Source organism: Rhinoderma darwinii, chromosome 13 (genome assembly GCF_050947455.1).
Source record: "Rhinoderma darwinii isolate aRhiDar2 chromosome 13, aRhiDar2.hap1, whole genome shotgun sequence".
Classification (NCBI taxonomy): Eukaryota; Metazoa; Chordata; class Amphibia; order Anura; family Rhinodermatidae; genus Rhinoderma; species Rhinoderma darwinii.
Genome location: NC_134699.1, coordinates 8,077,772 through 8,098,362, shown reverse-complemented (window position 1 = coordinate 8,098,362; position 20,591 = coordinate 8,077,772). Strand labels below are relative to the sequence as shown.

The window sequence follows — 20,591 nt, the reverse complement described above, 5'->3', positions numbered from 1 at the left end:
TCAGTCTTAGCAAACAGATTATTCTCCCGAAGGACCTGGAGCACCTTCCTGACATGCTCCACGTGGGAGGACCAGTCCTTGGAAAACACCAGTATGTCATCAAGGTACACAACAAGAAAATTACCCAGGTAATCTCTCAGGATTTCATTAATAAAATTCTGGAAGACAGCAGGGGCATTACACAACCCAAAGGGCATGACCAGGTATTCGAAATGACCTTCGGGTGTGTTGAACGCAGTTTTCCACTCATCCCCCTCTTTGATGCGGATAAGGTTATATGCCCCCAGTAGATCGAAAACCATTGGGCTCCCTGAACCTGATTAAAAAGATCCGGAATCAAAGGAAGTGGGTACTGGTTCCTTACGGTGACCTTATTCAGGTTACGATAATCAATGCACGGCCTAAGACCACCATCCTTCTTCCCCACAAAGAAGAAGCCAGCACCTACAGGAGAAGTCGAGGGGCGAATGAAACCCTTGGCCAGGCATTCTTGGATATACACCCTCATAGCTTCACGTTCAGGACATGAAAGATTAAATATCCTACCCTTAGGAAGCTTGGCACCAGGCACCAAATCGATGGCGCAATCGTTATCTCTATGGGGGGGGCAACACCTCGGAGGCCTCCTTAGAAAACACATCGGCGAAGTCCTGAACAAACTCGGGAAGCGTGTTTACCTCCTCCCGGGGAGAAATAGAGTTAACAGAAAGACATGACATAAGACATTCACTACCCCATTTGGTGAGATCCCCAGTATTCCAATCAAACGTGGGATTATGCAACTGCAACCAGGGAAGACCTAATACCAGATCAGACGATAATCCCTGCATCACCAGTACAGAGCACTGCTCCAAATGCATGGAGCCAACCAGGAGTTCAAAAACAGGAGTATGCTGAGTAAAATAACCATTAGCAAGGGGAGTTGAGTCGATACCTACTACAGGGATAGGATACGGTAAATCAATAAAAGGCATCTTTAGAGACATAGCAAATTCCACAGACATGATATTAGCAGATGAGCCAGAATCCATGAAAGCACTGCCCGTGGCAGACCGGCCAGCAAACGAGACCTGAAAGGGAAGCAAAATTTTATTGCGTTTCACATTAACGGGAAATACCTGTGCGCCCAAGTGACCTCCCCGATGATCACTTAGGCGCGGAAGTTTTCCGGCTTCTTATTCTTGCGCCTGGGACAGGTGTTCAGTAGATGCTTGTCGTCCCCACAGTAGAAGCAGAGACCATTCATTCTGCGAAACTCCCTACGTTGTCGAGGGGACATGGGGGCCCCGAGTTGCATAGGTACCTCCGAGTCCTGCGAGGAGACGGGACCTCGGGGGGGATCGCAGAAAAGTCAGAGGGGAGCACATTGAAGCGTTCAAGCTGACGTTCCCTGAGACGTCGGTCAAGTCGTACTGCTAGGGCCATAACCTGGTCAAGAGAGTCAGAAGAGGGGTAGCTAACCAGCAGATCCTTCAGGGCGTCAGATAATCCTAACCTAAACTGGCACCTTAGGGCCGGATCGTTCCACCGAGAAGCTACGCACCACTTTCTAAAATCAGAACAGTATTCCTCAACCGGTCTCCTACCCTGACGTAAGGTCACCAGCTGACTCTCGGCTAAAGCAGTCCTGTCAGTCTCGTCGTAAATGAGTCCGAGGGAAGAGAAAAAACGATCAAACAGAGGAAAGTTCAGGGGCGTCAGGAGCCAAGGAGAAGGCCCACTCTTGGGGCCCTTCCTGGAGTCGGGATATGATGATACCCACCCGCTGGTTCTCGGAACCTGAGGAGTGGGGTTTTAGGCGGAAATACAGTCTGCAACTCTCCCGGAAGGAGAGAAACGTCTTACGGTCCCCTGAGAACCGGTCAGGTAACTTGAGGTCGGGTTCTAGAGGTGAGGTGAGGGGCACCACTAAGGCAGCGTCACCCTGGTTGACCCTCTGGGCCAGGGCCTGGACCTGTAGGGAGAGGCCCTGCATCTGCTGGGTCAGGGTCTCAAGGGGGTCCATGATAGCGTCAGCGTAGGAGAAATGGTAGACTAGGTAGGGGCTTGTAATTATGTAATGGCAGGAAGGAGGTGAAGGGAAAGTGAGCCCTAATCTACCCACCGCCCTGTCCCTGCCTACTTGCAACGACCCGCCCTAGGCGACGGGGTACAACTGGGCGGCGGTCCCTACGCTGTCTAAGTGCACGGGAGAACAAACAGGGAACACGCAAGGGAAGGGGCAGTAGCCACGGAACGCCGCGAGGAAACGGAGCGGTGAATGAGTAGTCAGGACCAGGATGAAGTGGAGTATACCAAAGTGAGCACGGAGAAGGAAGCAAGCCAGGGGCAAAGCAAAGCAGGTTAAGCGGAACTGCAGCAAGGCAGAAGCACGGCAGAAGCAGGCTGGAGCAAGCAGCAGTGAGGCCAGGAATCCAGAAGAATTACAAGCACTGAGGAAGAGAACAAGGCAGGTAATAAAGGACAGGGGGCGGAGCTAACTCCGACTGACCAGGCCGCGATAGGCTCTCCCACTCCTGAGCCTGCCACCCTGGTTGGTGGGAGATGGTGTCAGTCGAACAGGTCTGGCCTCAGGTGTGGATTGATTAATCCCAGGAGTATACCTAGACGTAGTACCTGGCAGATCCCTAACAACATGCAAAAATGGCTGCCCTTTTCCTCGGGGTACCCAGCCCCCGTACATTCCAAGACACGATCGGTATAGACGCCATTAGTGGGGCCGGAAACTATGTCTGCCTCGGAGGGAAGATGGCTCCCGACTCCTTCATAATATCAATATACTTTCCCTAGTGACCTTTCCCCACCTTCTTTGCACTGTATGACTTTTTAGACATTTGCATTCATAAATGAGTATAATTTCGCCTAAATACGGCGTTAAAAACATAAACGACAGAACTAACATATAAACAGTAAATTGTATCGGCAATGCGAGATGACACATAGGCCATTGCCGAATCATGCCCTCCTCGTGGCACCAAAGAGTAACGGGGAAGGCCCCGTGCTATTAGGCAGTGTTAACGTATCCTTCCCTATCTACATCTTCAAACACCATATTACATCTTAAGCCCTTTCCATAAATTCGTACAGGAGGACTATAAATCAATCAGCAGTGTAAACAATATATCCGTAATATTTAACCGTAATATGCTTCCTGCTCATATACCAGGATCTCTCCTGCAGTTTCTCAACTGAGACCCCTTCTTCACTTCGGCCGGATCACTCCTTCCCACTATAGGCCAAGCTCCATGAACAGAATGGTAACAGATTGATAGTCCCGACAGTCCATTCAAATGAAATGGGGAGGATAAGAATGACCCTTTTCAGGGCCTCCGGATCTATCCACCCGCCGGGTAAGACTTCAAGTTGGGTGTACCATAACATTGGAATCCCTCCTTAAACACAGGAGATCAACCATATAAATGGCCCACCCTGTATATAGGGAGCAGTATTATAGTAGTTATAGTCTTGTATTTAGGAGCAGTATTATTGTAGTTATATTCTTGTATATAGGAGCAGTATTATAATAGTTATATTCTTGTATATAGGGGCAGTATTATAGTAGTTATATTCTTGTATATAGGGGCAGTATTATAGTAGTTATATTCTTGTATATAGGGAGCAGTATTATAGTAGTTATATTCTTGTATATAGGGGCAGTATTATAGTAGTTATATTCTTGTATATAGGGGCAGTATTATAGTAGTTATATTCTTGTATATAGGGGCAGTATTATAGTAGTTATATTCTTGTATATAGGGGAGAGTAGTATAGTAGTTATATTCTTGTATATAGGGGCAGTAATATAGTAGTTATATTCTTGTATATAGGGGGAAGTATTATAGTAGTTATATTCTTGTATATAGGGGCAGTATTATAGTAGTTATATTCTTGTATATAGGAGGCAGTATTATAGTATTACATAGTTACATAGTTTGTACGGTTGAAAAAAGACACATGTCCATCAAGTTCAACCAAGGGATGGGAAAGGGGAAGTGGGATGGGAAAGGGGAAGTAAAAAATGTAATAAAATAGATGAGGCCTCACTAATGCTTTGTAAAGTGGTAATATTACATCCCTGTCCCGCGAGTCCATGTCTCTTTTGATACACGAAAATATTTTGCTGGCCTTTGAAGCAGCTGATTGACACTGCATGCTGAAATTTAGTTTATGATGTACAAGTACACCCAGATCCTTCTCAACAATTGACTCCCCCAGTGTAGCTCCCCCTAGGACATATGATGCTTGCAGGTTTTTCGTACCCAGATGCATAACTTTACATTTATCTACATTAAACTTCATTTGCCAAGTGGACGCCCAAACACTTAGTTTGTTTAAATCTGCCTGCAATTCAAAAACATCTTCCATAGTCTGAACTATATTGCATAGCTTGGTGTCATCTGCAAAAATAGAAATAGTGCTATTAATCCCATCCTCTATATCATTAATAAGTTGAATAATAGTGGTCCCAGCACTGAACCCTGGGGTACACCACTTATAACTGGGGACCATTCAGAGTAGGAATCATTGACCACAACTCTCTGGATACGGTCCTTGAGCCAATTCTCAATCCAATTACAAACTATAGTTTCTAAACCTATAGTCCTTAATTTACCCATTAGATGTCTATGAGGGACAGTGTCAAATGCCTTTGCAAAGTCCAAAAACACTAAATCCACAGCGGCCCCTCTGTCTAGGCTTCTGCTTACCTCTTCATAAAAACAAATTAGGTTGGTTTGACAGCTTCTGTCCTTTGTAAAACCGTGCTGGCTGTCACTTATAATGCTATTTATTGTCACATAATCCTGTATATAGTCCCTCAATAGCCCCTCAAACATTTTCCCCACAATTGATGTTAAGCTTACTGGTCTATAATTACCCGGCGAAGACCTAGAGCCCTTTTTGAAAATAGGCACCACATTTGCCCTGCGCCAGTCCCTTGGCACTATACCACTCATGAGAGACTCTCTAAATATTATGAAGAGGGGGACAGAAATAACTGAACTAAGCTCTTTAAGAACTCTAGGGTGTAACCCATCTGGTCCCGGGGCCTTGTGTACATTTATTTTATTTAATTTAGCTTGGACCATATCTACATTCATCCAATTCAGTATATCAACTGATATATTAACAGCACCGGCAGCGGCTACATCAGCTGCTCCTTCTTCTGTTGTATATACAGAGCGGAAGAACCCATTTAGTAACTCTGCCTTCTCTTGATCCCCTGTGACCAACTCCACATTACCACTATCTAAGGGTCCTACATGTTCAGACCTGGGCTTTTTTGCATTTATATGCTTGAAGAATTTTTTAGGATTTGTTTTACTATCCTTGGCCACCTGCCTTTCATTTTGTATTTTTGCTGATTTTATTACATTTTTACAGATTTTATTAAGCTGTTTATATTTTACAAAGGCTGCAGATGTACCCTCAGATTTGTATTTTTTAAATGCCCTTTTTTTTGTCATGTATTGCCCCTTTCACAGAAGGTGTAAGCCATGTGGGGTTTAATTTTAGTCGTTTATACTTGTTACCTGTAGGAATACATTTTGCACTATAATTACCCAAGTTATATTCTTGTATATAAGGGGCAGTATTATAGTAGTTATATTCTTGTATATAGGGGGCAGTATTATTATAGTTATATTCTTGTATATAGGGGGCAGTATTATAGTAGTTATATTCTTGTACATAGGGGGCAGTTTTCTAATAATAGTTCTTGACCACAGGTATCAGTGTTATAGTAGTGTTTCAGCAATGGGTGATCAAATAAATAGTCTCTCATTATAACGAAAATTTGTACTCACCATTGAAGTTGGGAATATTTGCATCACCGTCCATGTGAACATTAGTTGTTTGTGTTTCCAAAAATAAGAACCTTTACTTTAGGTTTCATCTTCCTTTGCTACATGATAATAGTTGAGACACAGAAAAACATATTTGACCCGCACATCTTCTGGTGCTAATGTATTTGTCAGGTGCATTGTTCTGATGAGTGAAGTGGTGATTTCTTTGCCATTAGCACCATATTTATCTAGAGTTCAGTGCAATCTTTTCATTGTTTATCGAGTTACTATATACTTTGTTATTATCTCACTGTTGATAACAATCACTGTACTGTAATTATATTAAAGGTCACGATCCTTTAAATACATTACTTTTTATCTTACATTGTCTGATATGGAGTAAGTGTCGTCTTTTACGCTTCTTTTATTGGTGGTGATGTATAGTCAATGTTCACGAAGCTGTAAAACAAAAGTAAGTGACATTTAGACTCATTTGCTCAATTATATGGACTGTGCTCATTCTAAAGATAGCAGTGAAATCAAGACATATACATTGGATGATGGATACAAAGCGGTGTATGAGGGAAGACTGAACCAAAAAGTTAATTAGGTATATTTTAGAATTAAAGGCAGTGAAGCAAATCTAAAATGTCCTCTTTCGGGTTTGATTTGTGTGTGTATATACAGTAAGAATAGGAATGGATAAAAATATTTTACATCTAGGACTTCATGTAGTCATTAGCATAGCACTGGAACAGCAGATACTTTAAGAACAAGCAGAACCTTAATTTTGATGCAAAGTTGGGGACTAATAATTCTTCACATTCACTCTCTGCAGAATAAAAGTTAACAAGTCAATTATAGTGCACGGAGGACGCTGTAAAAAAATATAAATTAAAAAAAAAGGCAGAATTGCTGGTTTTGGTCATTTTGCCTCACCAAAAAATGAAATAAAGAGAGATCAAAAAGTTGCATAAACCAAAAAACTTGTATTAATTAAAATCCCAGCTTGTCAAGCAATAAACAAGCCCTCACACAGCTCCGTCAATGAGAAAATAAAGAAAGTTATGGCTTTATTAAAGATGACCTGTCACTAGGTCCTAAAAAGTGAACCATCAGTCTCCCCTTACTACCGCTGTCTCCCGGATTTCAGCTGTGTTTTTTTCTAGCCTCCCCCCCATTCCAGAGATATGTCCCCCAATTATTTTGGTGCCAAATATGCGAATTAATTGCTGGCTAGCCAATATGGCGTCAACGCAAGCGATTCTCCTGATGTAGAGCTACCTCACAGCCTCTGACGCTGTCCCATCAGTGTGAGGCTGCTTTACACATACTGCCTTAGCTCAGCGTGGTGTCGTGTCAGCGTCAGAGGCTGTGAGGTAGCTCCACCTATGGAAAAGCGCTTGCATTGACCACCGCAACAACTAGTGGGACATATCTCATTAACGAGGGGGCCTAGAAATAAAGCAAAAGCACCGCTGGAGTCCAAGAGACAGCGGTAGTAATGGGAGACTGATGGTTCAGGACCTAGTGACAGGTCTTCTTTAACACAGGGATGAAAAAACGTCACAATGTGCCAGCCAGAGGGGAACATTCCTTTGCTTTTAAGAAATGGTGATCAAGGCACTAATATGTGTGTACCGGGAAGGGGAGGGTCCAAACATCCACTGGAAGCGAGGGCAACCGTATTGTACCGGGGAAACACTCTCCCAGTGAAGTTCCCCAAAACGCAAAGAAGGGAAAGATTAAAAAAATAAATTAAAAAAAAAGCAGCAGTGTGTTCCAAAAGGGGGATAAGAAAGTATATTTATCATTGTGACACTGGCCTGTGCATAAGAGATTGCTTCAAAGGGTACCACACTTCTATGTATTATTGCTATTCATTATTTACCCCATTATCATACCCGGATGCTTACACATGCCCCCACATTATAAATTGAAATACCAGTAAAACACAAACAAAACTACTACCAAGCAAAACCTGCGCTCCAAAAGCCAAATGGCGCTGCCTCCCTTCTGAGCCGGGCAGTGTGTCCAAACAGCAGTTTACATCCATATATATGGCATTTCCATATCTGGTAGTACCTGCTTAACAACTTATGGGATGCCTCTAGTGGCAGAAGCTCGGCTCAACATATTGTGCACTGAAATAGCATGTCTGGGGAAAAATTGCAATTTTCTCTTTGCACCATCCGCTGTGCATTAATTTCTGTAAAACACTTGTGGGGTCAGAATGCTCACTACACCCCTTGATAAATGCCATGACGGGTGTAGTTTCTAAAAGGGGGTAACTGCTGTGTTAAATCACCAAATTAGGCCTCAAATGCGCATGGTGCTCTTTCACTCCTGAGCTCCAGCGTATGTTCAGGCAAATTGAATAACAAATTGTGTGGTGTCTTTTCTCCTACTACCCCTTGTGAAAAGGTTAGAAAAAAAACCATAATTTTTGTTTAATCAATTTTTACAGCCCAACTCTTTTTAAAAACTACGTTTTTCCGACACAGCTTCTATGGATCCTCTTTACATGGAAGCTGTATCGTTTGCTATGAGCCATTTCAGCTGAACGAACGACTCATGAGAGCGGGTCCCGTGTGTGTCTAAAGGCCGTTTTACACCATCCAATGATTGGGTTAACGAGCGTTCATACGAGCGCTCGTTCACAATTATTGCCCTGTGTAAACAGGGCAACGATCAGCCGACAAACGAGAAAACACTTCTTTTATGCAGCAAGAAATATTGTGTAAACAAGATGTGCTGCCGACATGTCACAAATGCATGGGGACGAGCGATCGTAGCAACCTGTCCCCATAGTAATCGAGCATTGCTCCATTTTAAGGTGGAGAAACAAGCGCTGATCTAACGTAACTATGGGCGATATCTGTCTGTGTAAAACCACCTTTACACAGAGGATCACCCATAATATCGATCACATCTAAGTTCATGGACTTTGATCGATATTATGGCTAATTTGAACGATCATGGTCTACGCAGGCAACCCCTTTAATGGTTTCCTATGCCCGCATAATGTTATGGCTAAAGGTCCACTCTCTTCTATAGAATCCTTTCAAACTCCTCCCGAATACGGAGCCAAGTAATAAGTTTGTACTCTTCTGACATGTACTTGTTTAATTGTCTTATTTTTTCTTCTAAGCCCTCGCGTCTTTTTGTGCGTCACCATCTAAAAATGTAAACCATCACTGCTATTTCTTCAGTGTACTCAATATCGATAGGCTCAAGTGTTTGTACATGCTGAAAATTATTACCTGGACAAGTCAATTAAAATGGTCAATTGGTTGGTCTTAAACATATGAGACTTCTGAAGAGTGCACAGAGTATTTCAGAAGCGCAGCTGGTGCTGCAGGGTGTGTCCGGTTATCTACACTAAAGTACAAGCACAGAATGCAGGGCAGAAGGAGCTCAATACAATTGCTACATATATAAATTGCACCTTTTTTGCAGTGAAGTATAGCAGGTCAAATTGGTTTGAAAAGTAGCCCATAGGGGGGCGTGGCTTGGCTGCCGGAGTGAATGGCTGCTTGAGAGCTCGGCTCCTAACTGCATAGCGGCTCACAGCGACATACCACCGCCGTTCCACCGCAAAACAACCTGCTGACGACCACCTGTGCCCAGGAATATACCCCACTACCGCCAAGATGCCAAAGAAACACAAAGCGGCGGCCAAACCGGCCAAAATCCCGGATTTCTACTCACCTCATAGCCGCCCAGCAGAACAAGATGGCGCCGGAGGAAGCCCGCGCGCAGGATCCCTGACATCCGACCCGGGCTCACCATCATCCATCACCTCTGCTCCTCCTCGACGCAGCAGCTCAGTCCCTGCTCTGCCAGCGACGGGAGCAACAGCAAGCCCGCAGAAACCGACGCAGCTCACTCAGGCAGATATCTCTGCCGCGGACCTCAGGGGCCGCCATCTTGGCCTAGCGACACGAGGCACATCATCACAGCCCTCCTCTCCTTGCAGCTCCAGACGCCCTGTAACATGGGCCCCATCTCCTCCTCGCGGCGACAAGGGCCAGGTAGGACATAATATTGATGTAACTCCTGACCATTTGACAAAGGGAGACACGCTTGCTAATGTACCCTCCTCCACCGACCCCATTACTGAGCAAACGCTTAAACACATGTTGCAGGCCCTACAGCAATCCATACATTCTGGGTTTGCCCAGCTACTTAAACCATTAGCTGACTCACTTCAGGTGGTAGAGGAAAGAGTTCAGCATGTGGAGTCGAAAATGGGGGTGCTCACTACATCCCATAACGAGCTTATCGATGCCCATTATGATCTTGAGACGGACCTCTCTCATTTACAAGCTAAGGTAGCTGATTTGGAAGACAGATCACGCCGGAACAATGTGAAATTCAGAGGGGTCCCGGAGGACATTGCCACCAAAGATTTAACCCTTTATATACAGGATTTCATAAAAGCTCTGATACCCGACTGCTCCCCAAGGGACCTTATCATTGATAGAGCACATAGGCTTCCAAAGCCAAAACATATGTCCGAAAATATACCGCGAGATGTGCTAGCCCGCTTTCACTTCTACCACATTAAGGACTCTTTCATGTCTGCATCTAGGAAGAAGGAAGAGTTCCCCGCGCAATTTCGGATGGTCTCCGTATATGCAGATCTTTCAGCGGCCACGTTGCAACTTCGGAGGCAATTCGCGCCAATCACTTCTGCACTTCGAGATAACAAAATTCTCTACAGATGGGGATTTCCTGTACGCCTGCTCGTCCACAGGAACGACTCCTTACACATCATTAGATCCGTACAAGATGGCATTTCTCTCCTGCTGCTGTGGGATATTCGGGTCGCACGGATGGAGGATACTCCGAAAGCTGTTCCACCGCCTGTTGCACAGGAGTGGCAAATGGTCCGGTCACGTAATCGTCCACGACGCTGAGGTGGTTCACTTACTAGGATGCAGTGCAGTCCACTGTACCGGTTTTTCAAGATGACTGATTTCCCCCATTATTGTCTTGAACACAACCGGTGTTCAGACACACTTCCATTAATGTATATTTTTCTTTTGTTTTTGTTTGTTCTGTTTTGCCACATATATCTGCAGATCTGTCGAGGTAGCTATATGTTTTTCTATAATGCCTTCTTCTTGATGATATCTGTAATGCATTGGTTTGTAATCCTATTCATCCATCTTGATGCACGGTTAATTTCATGTGTCCGCAAGCAACAACACACCCTATATAGTCATGGCGCTTAAATTTACGTCCATTAACGTTAATGGCTTGAATAATCCATATAAACGCTCGACTATCTGGAAAGAAGCCCTTAAAACTTCCTGTGACGTCCTCTGCGTGCAAGAGACGCATTTATTAGAAAAGGATGCAATTCGCCTGAAACATCCTGCATTTCCACACGTGTTTCAATCCCATCACTCATCCAAAACTAGAGGTGTGTTGTTGGCTGTGAAAAACACGGTCGCTTTTCAAATGTATGATCTATTAACTGACCCTAATGGCCGATATATTATCCTAAAGTGTTCTATTAACAATGCCCAATACACGATAGTTACAATATACGCCCCTAATCGTCACCAATTGAAGTTCTTCCACAAGATTACACGCCTAATTTCTAAACATAAACAAGGTAGACTGATCCTGTGTGGGGACTTCAACGCTGTAATGGATGCGGAGTTGGACTCCACTTCGCAGTCTCGATATTCTCATGTCACCATAGGTGATTTGTTCTGGAAGGAGGAAATATATGACATTTGGCGCATGCATCACAGCACAGAGAGAGACTTTACTCACCATTCCCAGGTACACAATAGTTATGCCAGAATAGACATGTTTCTGGTAGACAAAGAATCTGTTTTCCTAACGGAATCCACGTCTATTGGAGACGTCTGCTGGACGGACCACGCTCCTCTCACCCTGACTCTCAAAGAAACACATAATACCCCGCCTACATACCTGTGGAGGGCTAGTCCCTTTCTCCTCTCACATCCCACACATAGAAAAACCATAGAAACTGATCTGACGGAATATTTTGCTATTAATGACACAGCAGATATCGGGATTGCAGCGCTATGGAACGCCCATAAGGCCTATATTAGAGGTACCTTTATCAGACTGGGTCATATGGTTAAGAAACAAAAGGTAGCAGAGGTATTAGGCCTGACAGAGGAAATCCGATGCCTAGATGCAAAAAACAAAGTTGCTCCCTCAGATGACCAAGCGTCTCAGCTCCTCCTTCTAAGACAACGTCTCAGAATGTGTCTATTGTCAGAATACGAAAAATCCCTTAGAAAAACCAAAGCGAAATACTATTCACAAAATAATAAGGCAGGGAAACTTTTAGCAACGCGCCTCAAACTCCAGCACCAGAAATCCAGAATTCCGTATCTTCGGAATCCACAATCTCAAACTAAAATTGCAGACCCTAGAGACATAGCTGAGCAGTTCCGTAAATACTACTCATCCTTGTATAATATTAGAGATGATCCCTTTGTCGAACGGCCAAACCCGCCTGAGATACAAAAATTCCTACAATCTGCTTCACTGCCTAGTCTCACTCCAGAACAACTTCAGACACTAAACGCCCCTATCACCGAAATGGAAATTGTAAAAGTCATACAATCCCTTCCACAAGGGAAAGCTCCGGGTCCTGACGGTCTCACTACCCTATATTATAAAAATTTTACGTCCCTACTGGTACCATATTTGAATAAATTTTTCCAGCAAGCCATGATCGGAGGTTCATTCCCTAGAGAAAACCAAGCGGCATTAATTGTCACACTACCTAAACCAGGGAAAACTACTGACACACCTCAAAACTTCCGGCCTATTTCATTGCTCAATGCTGATCTTAAACTTTATGCAAAACTGATAGTTAATAGACTCACCCCAATATTGGCCACCCTGATAAGCAGTGACCAAGTAGGTTTTATCAAAGGCAGACAAGCATCCGACAACACCCGTAGAATCTTGAATATAATACATCATCTGGAGTCAACGAAAGAGCGGGCAACGCTATTAGCATTAGATGCAGAAAAGGCGTTTGACCGTATCAATTGGACATATGCCTTTTCGACCCTACAGACAATGGGGTTGGAGGGGGACATCCTGACTGCTATTCAGGCTCTGTATTCTGCTCCATCTGCCAGAGTGTACACCAATGGGGTCCTTTCTCGGGATTTTGATATCTCTAACGGAACCCGTCAGGGCTGCCCCTTGTCCCCAATAATATTCATTCTCTCTATGGAGCCCCTGGCCCAACACATTAAACAACATAGCCTTATTCAGGGGATAAAAATTGGTAACAAAATCCATACCATCTCATTGTATGCGGATGATATCATTTTGTCCCTTTCTCAGCCTGTTAGCTCACTTGAATCGGTTATGGATGTCATTAAATCCTTTGGCAAACTTTCCTATTACAAACTAAACACCCTAAAATCCCAGATGCTACCCTTACACTTAGATTCTGACACGTTGTTTTTTCTGAAGTCAAAATATCCATTTGATTGGAGACTAGATGGCATTCAATACTTAGGCATTACCATCTCTCCCTCCTTCCGTGACCTATACAAGGCCAACTACGAACCCCTACTTCATTCCATTCATGCAGAATCTGATAGACTCCTCCAACACGACACGTCATGGATAGGACGTATAGCGGCGTACAAAATGCTCCTTTTACCCAGGCTATTATACCTATTCCGTACCCTTCCAATTAGCTTGCCCTCCAAATTCTTTGCGATGGCACAAAAAACATTATCTCGATTTGTTTGGGCTGGAGGTAAACCTAGAACTTCCAGACATATATTATCCCGTGACAAAAAGTTAGGTGGACTGAGTGTCCCAGATATACATAGCTACTATATTGCCACCCTAGTGGCACAGACTATGGATTGGTGGCATGGTAATCAAGATATCCATTGGCTTCAAATTGAATCATCATACATGTCCCCGATAAGCCTAAAAACCGCCTTGTTTCTGTCCTTCTGGGATACCCCACAGATCTGCACAATATCTCCACTAACCAAGGCGACCCTACAGTGTTGGTCATACTTACATCGCACATCTACTGAAAAACTCCCACTATTAAAATCATACATTCCTATTGATATTTTTTCACTGATTGTTCCCAACTTATCACTATCTTCATGGTCCCTAAAAGGCATTACTAATGTATCTCAGTTATTTAAGGATAATTACTTGGTGAGCTTTGAACATCTTGTGGCTCAATACTCTATTCCTATCACAGATTTCTTTAAATATCTCCAGATCAGAGACTGTACAGCGAAATATAACAACTTTGATGCTGTATGTCTTTTTAAAATATTTGGGTATCTCTCTAAACGCAGCAAGGGCCTGAGATTTGTGTATAATTTACTACATTCACACACACTTTTTTCCAAAACACACCATATGCGGCTCTGGGAAAGAGAGCTGAACTGCTCATTCTCAGAAGAAACATGGATATCTGCATTTAGATTAATTTACAAAGCATTACCCTGTATCCAACACGTAGAAGCTGCTATAAAGACCTCATTAAGGTGGTACTACACCCCGGATAGACTACACAGGATGTTCCCTGAGACATCTCCACTATGCTGGAGAGGATGTGGCCATATCGGTACTCTTTACCATACGCTGTGGTCATGCCCCACGCTGCTTCCGTTCTGGTCTCAGATTTTTGATCTTGTATCCATAGTCTCTAGATGTAGAATTGCACAATCCCCTCAGACGGCCCTGTTGTTTATAGAAATGGAGGCAATACCCATAGCATTAAGATGCCTGATTTGCAAAATCCTAGTCGTGGCCAAATTGGTGGTAACCCGCCATTGGAAGGAAACTGCTGCTCCTACGCTAGGAGAAGTGATCATACTCATTAACACGACATATGCATATGAAAAAATCATCTCCTTGGGTAACTCCTCGTTCCACAAATTCACAGCAATATGGAATCCATGGTCAACCAGTGTGTATTACATTGCATAACATGAAGGTGCAATTGGCCTCAAGGTCATTGTCTCCCCCAATAGGGAACATTAATATTTATCAGGACGATATTTGTGGCTTTTCTGTTCTTCTTTGCTGGTTTTATCCTTTCTCTGTTCTTTTTTTATGTTACGACACAATGTCATCTCTCCAGTCACGATTACCTCAATTCTTGCTTTGTATGAAGAGATGATTGATTGTACCAATTGTACCAATAATATCGCAAAGTTTAATTGCGAAATGCTGTTCTGTTTTCATGTTAAAACTAATAAAAAACTATTGAAACGAAAAGTAGCCCATAAAAAGGACATTCAATGGAACCATTAGCAGAACCAGGGTTGTCACGATACCAGAATTTGGACTTCCATACCGATACTTCGTGCAATATTGCGATTCTCGATACCAAAACGATACTTAGCCATAACAATAATAATAAAAAAAAGCTTCCATTTTCTGATGTGAGGCACACGATGTGATGAATTCTGAACCTCCGGGTGCCTCACATTAATAGTAATTACTCAAGTATGCCCTAACAGGAAGTATTTAGAGGTTATATTAATTCTGTACAACCTCTAAACAAAACGATACTTAGATCTCTAACCTTTATCATTGCGCATATGTTTAGCATTAGCAGAGGACACAGAAAACTTAGGGCCCCTGTGCAAGAACAGCATGTGGGCCCATTGATGTGCTGAGCACGAGGGGCTCGCCATAGGGAACTGCTGTTTTGGTGCTCTATAAAACCCTTTACTGGTGTGCCAATACTAGGTTGCGACGCACTGGGAATAAGTAGCTCAATCTATTACAAGCAACAAGTAGACATTAGGAATCACGGCTTGTTTTCTTTTAAATTCGCAAAGGGACACCTTGCTTACTGGGCCCATATCCAGCCGGAACTGCACTTACCTGACAGGACCATAGAAAAAGGTAAAAAGGGCAATTGTCCTGGGCCCCTACCATTTGTAGGCCTATAAACCCCCCCAAACAGCGCCAAATTTATTGAGAGGCATGCAATAAAATGAGCGCATCTTACTCCAGCAGGCTTCTGTTTAACACCAGAGAATAAAACGCAGTCTTGGTAACTTCCCCCTATATAGTAAGATTATTGGAGTTGCGTTATAACAGCATGACTGGCACAAAGTCACACACATTTACCTTCACTATGTGGAAGCAGCCAGTCTGGAGCCCACAACAAAGAAGGGGCATTCTGTTTTACTCGGACACTAAACAATTATTCTAAACAATTTTCTTTCCAACCCCTTAAGGACGCAGCCTAGTTTGGGCCTTAATGGGAAGGTCTCATGATTTTTGTTTTATTATTATATTGATTTTAATATGTTAACATCAATTTTGTTTATTTATGTTCTCATGTTCTACTTTTTACTGTATTCATACTTTTACTTCTCTATGGGGGCTGCCATTTTTTTTTCCATCTCTGTATGTATCGATTAACGACACATACAGAGATGTAATACGGCACCATACAACCCCATAGAGAATGCGAACGGGAGCCGTTCCATTCACTATAGCGTACGCCGTCTGTGTGGGAACGGCTCATGTGCCGCTCCCACACAGACCAAAACGAAGCTAGTTTGCAGAGCAAATTCCGGCGCCATTTTCATGTGGACGGGAAGCCGCTGCTGGACAGTAAGATGACTACTTCCGGCCCTGGCCATATGTCCAAGGAAGCGAAGGTGCACGGAGCGTAGACCAGCAGAGGCGGCAGGAGCCGGTAATTTATGTTCGTGTATGTGATGTGTGTATTGTGTTCGTGTTATACTGTCTGCTGAGCCCTGTAACTAATCCTCCTACACTGTGCAGTCGCTCAGAAAATGGCGGCACACAGTGTAGGAGGGTTGAAGATTCAAACCCCTCCTTCACCTGGCACTAGCCAGAATAAGGGAGGGGGGGGGGATTGTGTGAGGACACGAGAGAGTGTGTCCACCCCAAATTTGCAGCATAAATCAATGAGGTTGCTTTACCACAGTGACCATGCTGCAATTTTGGGAATTGCTCCCTCTAGTGCCCAGCACATGGAAATGTTATAAATTAGAATCTAATTTATAATATTTCCTGACTTGTGAAAAAATTAAAACAATGTGTAATCACTTTAATACTAATTGTTCAACTGGGAAAAAAAATTACAAATTCTAGCGACACATTCCCTTTAACACCTTAAGGACGCAGCCTTGTTTTGGCCTTAAGGCTCAGAGCCCATTTTTGAAATCTGACATGTTTCACTTTATGTGGTAATAACTTCGGAATGCTTAAACCTATCTAAGCGATTCTGAGATTGTTTTCTCGTGACACATTGGGCTTTATGTTAGTGGTCAAATTTGTTCGATATATTCAGAGTATATTTGTGAAAAATTGCAAAAAAAAAAAGAGAAAATTTTGATAAAACTAGCTTTTTTCTGAATTTAAATGCATCTGCTTGTAAAACAGATGGTTATACCCCCCAAAATAGTTACTAGTTCACATTTCCCATATGTCTACTTTAGGCTGGGTTCACACGAGCACATTAACGTCCGTAATGGACAGACGTATTTCGGCCGGAAGTCCCGGACCGAACTCAGTGCAGGGAGCCGGGCTCCTAGCATCGTAGTTATGTACGACGCTAGGAGTCCCTGCCTCTCCGTGGAACTACTGTCCCGTACTGAAAACATGATTACAGTACGGGACAATTGTCCTGCAGAGGCAGGGACTCCTAGCATCGTACATAACTATGATGCTAGGAGCCCGGCTCCCTGCACTGAGATCGGTCCGGGACTTCCGGCCGAAGTACGTCCGTCCATTACGGACGTTAATGTTCTCATGTGAACCCAGCCTTAGATTGGTTTTTTTGAACCTTCTTTTATTTTTCTTGCACGTTACAAGGCTTAGAACATAAACAGCAATTTCTCATATTTTTAAGAAAATTTCAAAAGCCTTTTTTTCAAGATACCTGTTAAGTTCTGAAGTGGCTTTAACCTCCATAAAACAATGCATTTTAAAAACTAGACCCCTCAAAATATTCAAAACAGCATTTAGAAAGTTTTTTTCAATTGTATTCCATTTTTTTTTCTGTAACACAGAAGGTTTTACCAGAGAAACACTACTAAATATGTATTGTCAAGATTCTGACGTTTTTAGAAATGTCCCACATGTGGCTCTAGTGCGCTCGTGGACTAAAACACAAGCCCCAGCAGCAAAGAAGGACCTAGTGCATTTTGGGACCTCTCTTTTATTAGAATATATTTTAGGCAGCATACCAGGTTTGAAGAGGTGTTGAGGTGCCAAAACAGTAGGAATCCCCCAAAAGTGACGCCATTTTGGAAACTACACCCCTCAGGGAATTAATTTTTGGTTGTGGTTACCATTTTGACCACACAGTTTTTTCACAGCACGTATTTGAATTGGGCTGTGAAATTTAAAAAATGCCTTTTTTCCAATAAGTCGTTATTTTTGATAAAATTTCTTATTTTCACAAGAAATAAAATACCCCATTTTGTTGCCCAATTTGTCCCGAGTGCAGAAATACCCCATTTGTGGTGATAAACTGCCGTTTGGGCCCATGGGAGGTCTCAGAAGGAAAGGACTCCCATTTGGCCTACTGGGGATTTTCTGGTGTTAGGTCATGTATGCAGAGGCCCCTGAGGTACCAGTACAGTTGAAACCGACGAGAAGTGACCCCGTTTTAAAAACTACACCCCTTAAGGCATTCATCTAGAGGTGTAGTGAGCATTTTGACCGGAGACATACACCCTATAAACTGTAATGTGTGTTCCCACGGGTATAGCAATACCCTACATGTGGCTGTTATCAGCTGCCTGGGCACACAGCAGGGCCCAGAGGGGAAAGACGAGGGGGGATAAGCTGTGCGGAGTGCATCAGGGTAAGTAAAACTGGGGTAGATTAAAAATCAAGGGATGTATGATACATTTTGAAGCACTCTTTCATACGGAGTCTTAGTTTTTCGTGACACGTGTCACATTGATATATTGTGTCCTTCCTTATCCCCCTCTTATAGCAGACTTTGTACCTCGACTTTTTCCTTTCTTGCCAGTTTGGGGAACTTCTCCTGGAAAGTGTTGTCCTGGTACGATGCGTGTGGCCCCGCTTCTTGGTCCCTAAAAATTAGTTTCTTGATAACCACCTCTTGAAATTTCAGGAAAGTTCCCCTCTGGCCTGTACATCGATGTAGCACGTACGCGTTGTACAATGCCATCTGTATGATGTGCCCGGCCAGCTTCTTATACCACACCGCATGGCGCTGTAGGGCTTCAGGACTTAATCTGACAAGTCCACCCCTCCCATGTACCTATTGTAGTCCAGGATGCAGTCTGGTTTGGGGGTCTCTGTACTGGTACCTCGTACAGGTACATGGGTGTGGCATGTCTCTTGTCTTGTACTTGACACACAATATGTTGCTGCTAGATTGTGCCCTGCTCTCACCCCTTCTGAGTGTTTGCCCTGCAGAGTTTTCGGGAGGCCTCTCAGATTTCTTCTAGCAGTGCCGCATGACTTCTGGAAGCGAGGCAGTTAAAGAGCGGGACGCTGGTATAAAAATTATCCAGGTAGAGGTGGTGACCCTGATCCAGCAGTGGGTGCACCAAATCCCACACAATTTTTGCATTAACTCCCAGTAAGGGGGGCATTCGGAGGGCTGAATACTGGTGTCCTTCCCTTCATATATCCTAAATTTGTAGGTATACCCTGATGCACTCTCGCACAGCTTATACATCTTCACGCCATACCTTGCCCTCTTACTCAGCAGGTACTGGCGGAATTGAAGCCTCCCTTTAAAATCTACCAAGGACTCATCAATAGAAATACACAGGGGTGTATGCTTGGGAAAACCAGGCACTGAAATTGTATAAACGGAGACCCCTATTAGACCAACGGTCAAAACTGGGGTCATCTCGGGGTGGGCACGGCTCATTATCAGTATAATGTAAGAAGCGAAGTATTGCTTCATTTATTCAGTTCTGAAGTTGCTTTGAGGGGCCCATATATTAGACACCCCCAAACACCCCATTTTAGAAACTAGGCCCCTCAAAGTATTCACAACAGCATTTAGAAAGTTTATGAACCCTTTAGGTGTTTCCCAGGAATTTAGAGCAGAGTAGAGGTGAAATTGACATTTCTTTTGTCAGAAAATCCTTTCTATTCCATTTTTTCCTGTAAAACAGAAGGTTTGACCAGAGAACCGCAACTCAATATTTATTGAGAAATATCCCACATGTTGCCCTAGTGCGGTAATGGACTGAAGCACCGGCCTCCGAAGCAAAGGAGCACCTAGAGGATTTTGAGGCCTACTTTTTATTAGGCACCATGTCAGGTTTGAAGGGGTCTTGTCGTGCTATAACAGTGGAAACCCCCCAAAAGTGACCCAATTTTGGAATATAGACCCCTTGAGGAATTCATTGTAGTTTTCATGGGGTGCATGTGACTTTTTGATCAGTTTTTATTCTATTTTTAAGTGGCGTGGTGACTAAAAAACAGCAATTCTACTATTGTTTATTGTATTTTTTATTTTTTTTTACAGCGTTCACCGTGCGCTCTACATGACATTCACTTTATTCTGCAGAGCGATGCGATAACGGCGATACCATATGTTTATAGTTTGTCTTACGGCGTTTGCACGATAAAATACTTTTTATAAAAAATCACTTACTTTTGGAGTCGCAATATTCTAAGAGCCATAACTTTTTTATTTTCCCATCAAGAAAGCCATGCGAGGACTTGTTTTTTGCACAACGAACTGTAGTTTCGATCAGGACCATGATTAGGTACATGCGACTTTTTGATCTTTTGTTATTCCATATTTTAGGAGGTGAAGTG

At 43.3% G+C, this 20,591-nt stretch overlaps 1 protein-coding gene across 1 annotated transcript in view; it reads right to left on the bottom strand.

The window, feature by feature from the left end:
• OPRL1 (opioid related nociceptin receptor 1) overlaps positions 1-20,591 on the bottom strand; it is a 238,810-nt gene that overhangs the window by 122,944 nt on the left and 95,275 nt on the right. The window contains exon 6 of the mRNA XM_075846564.1: positions 6,168-6,242. The gene's annotated coding sequence lies outside the window, so the exon portion shown is untranslated. The remainder of the gene's footprint in view (positions 1-6,167; positions 6,243-20,591) is intronic.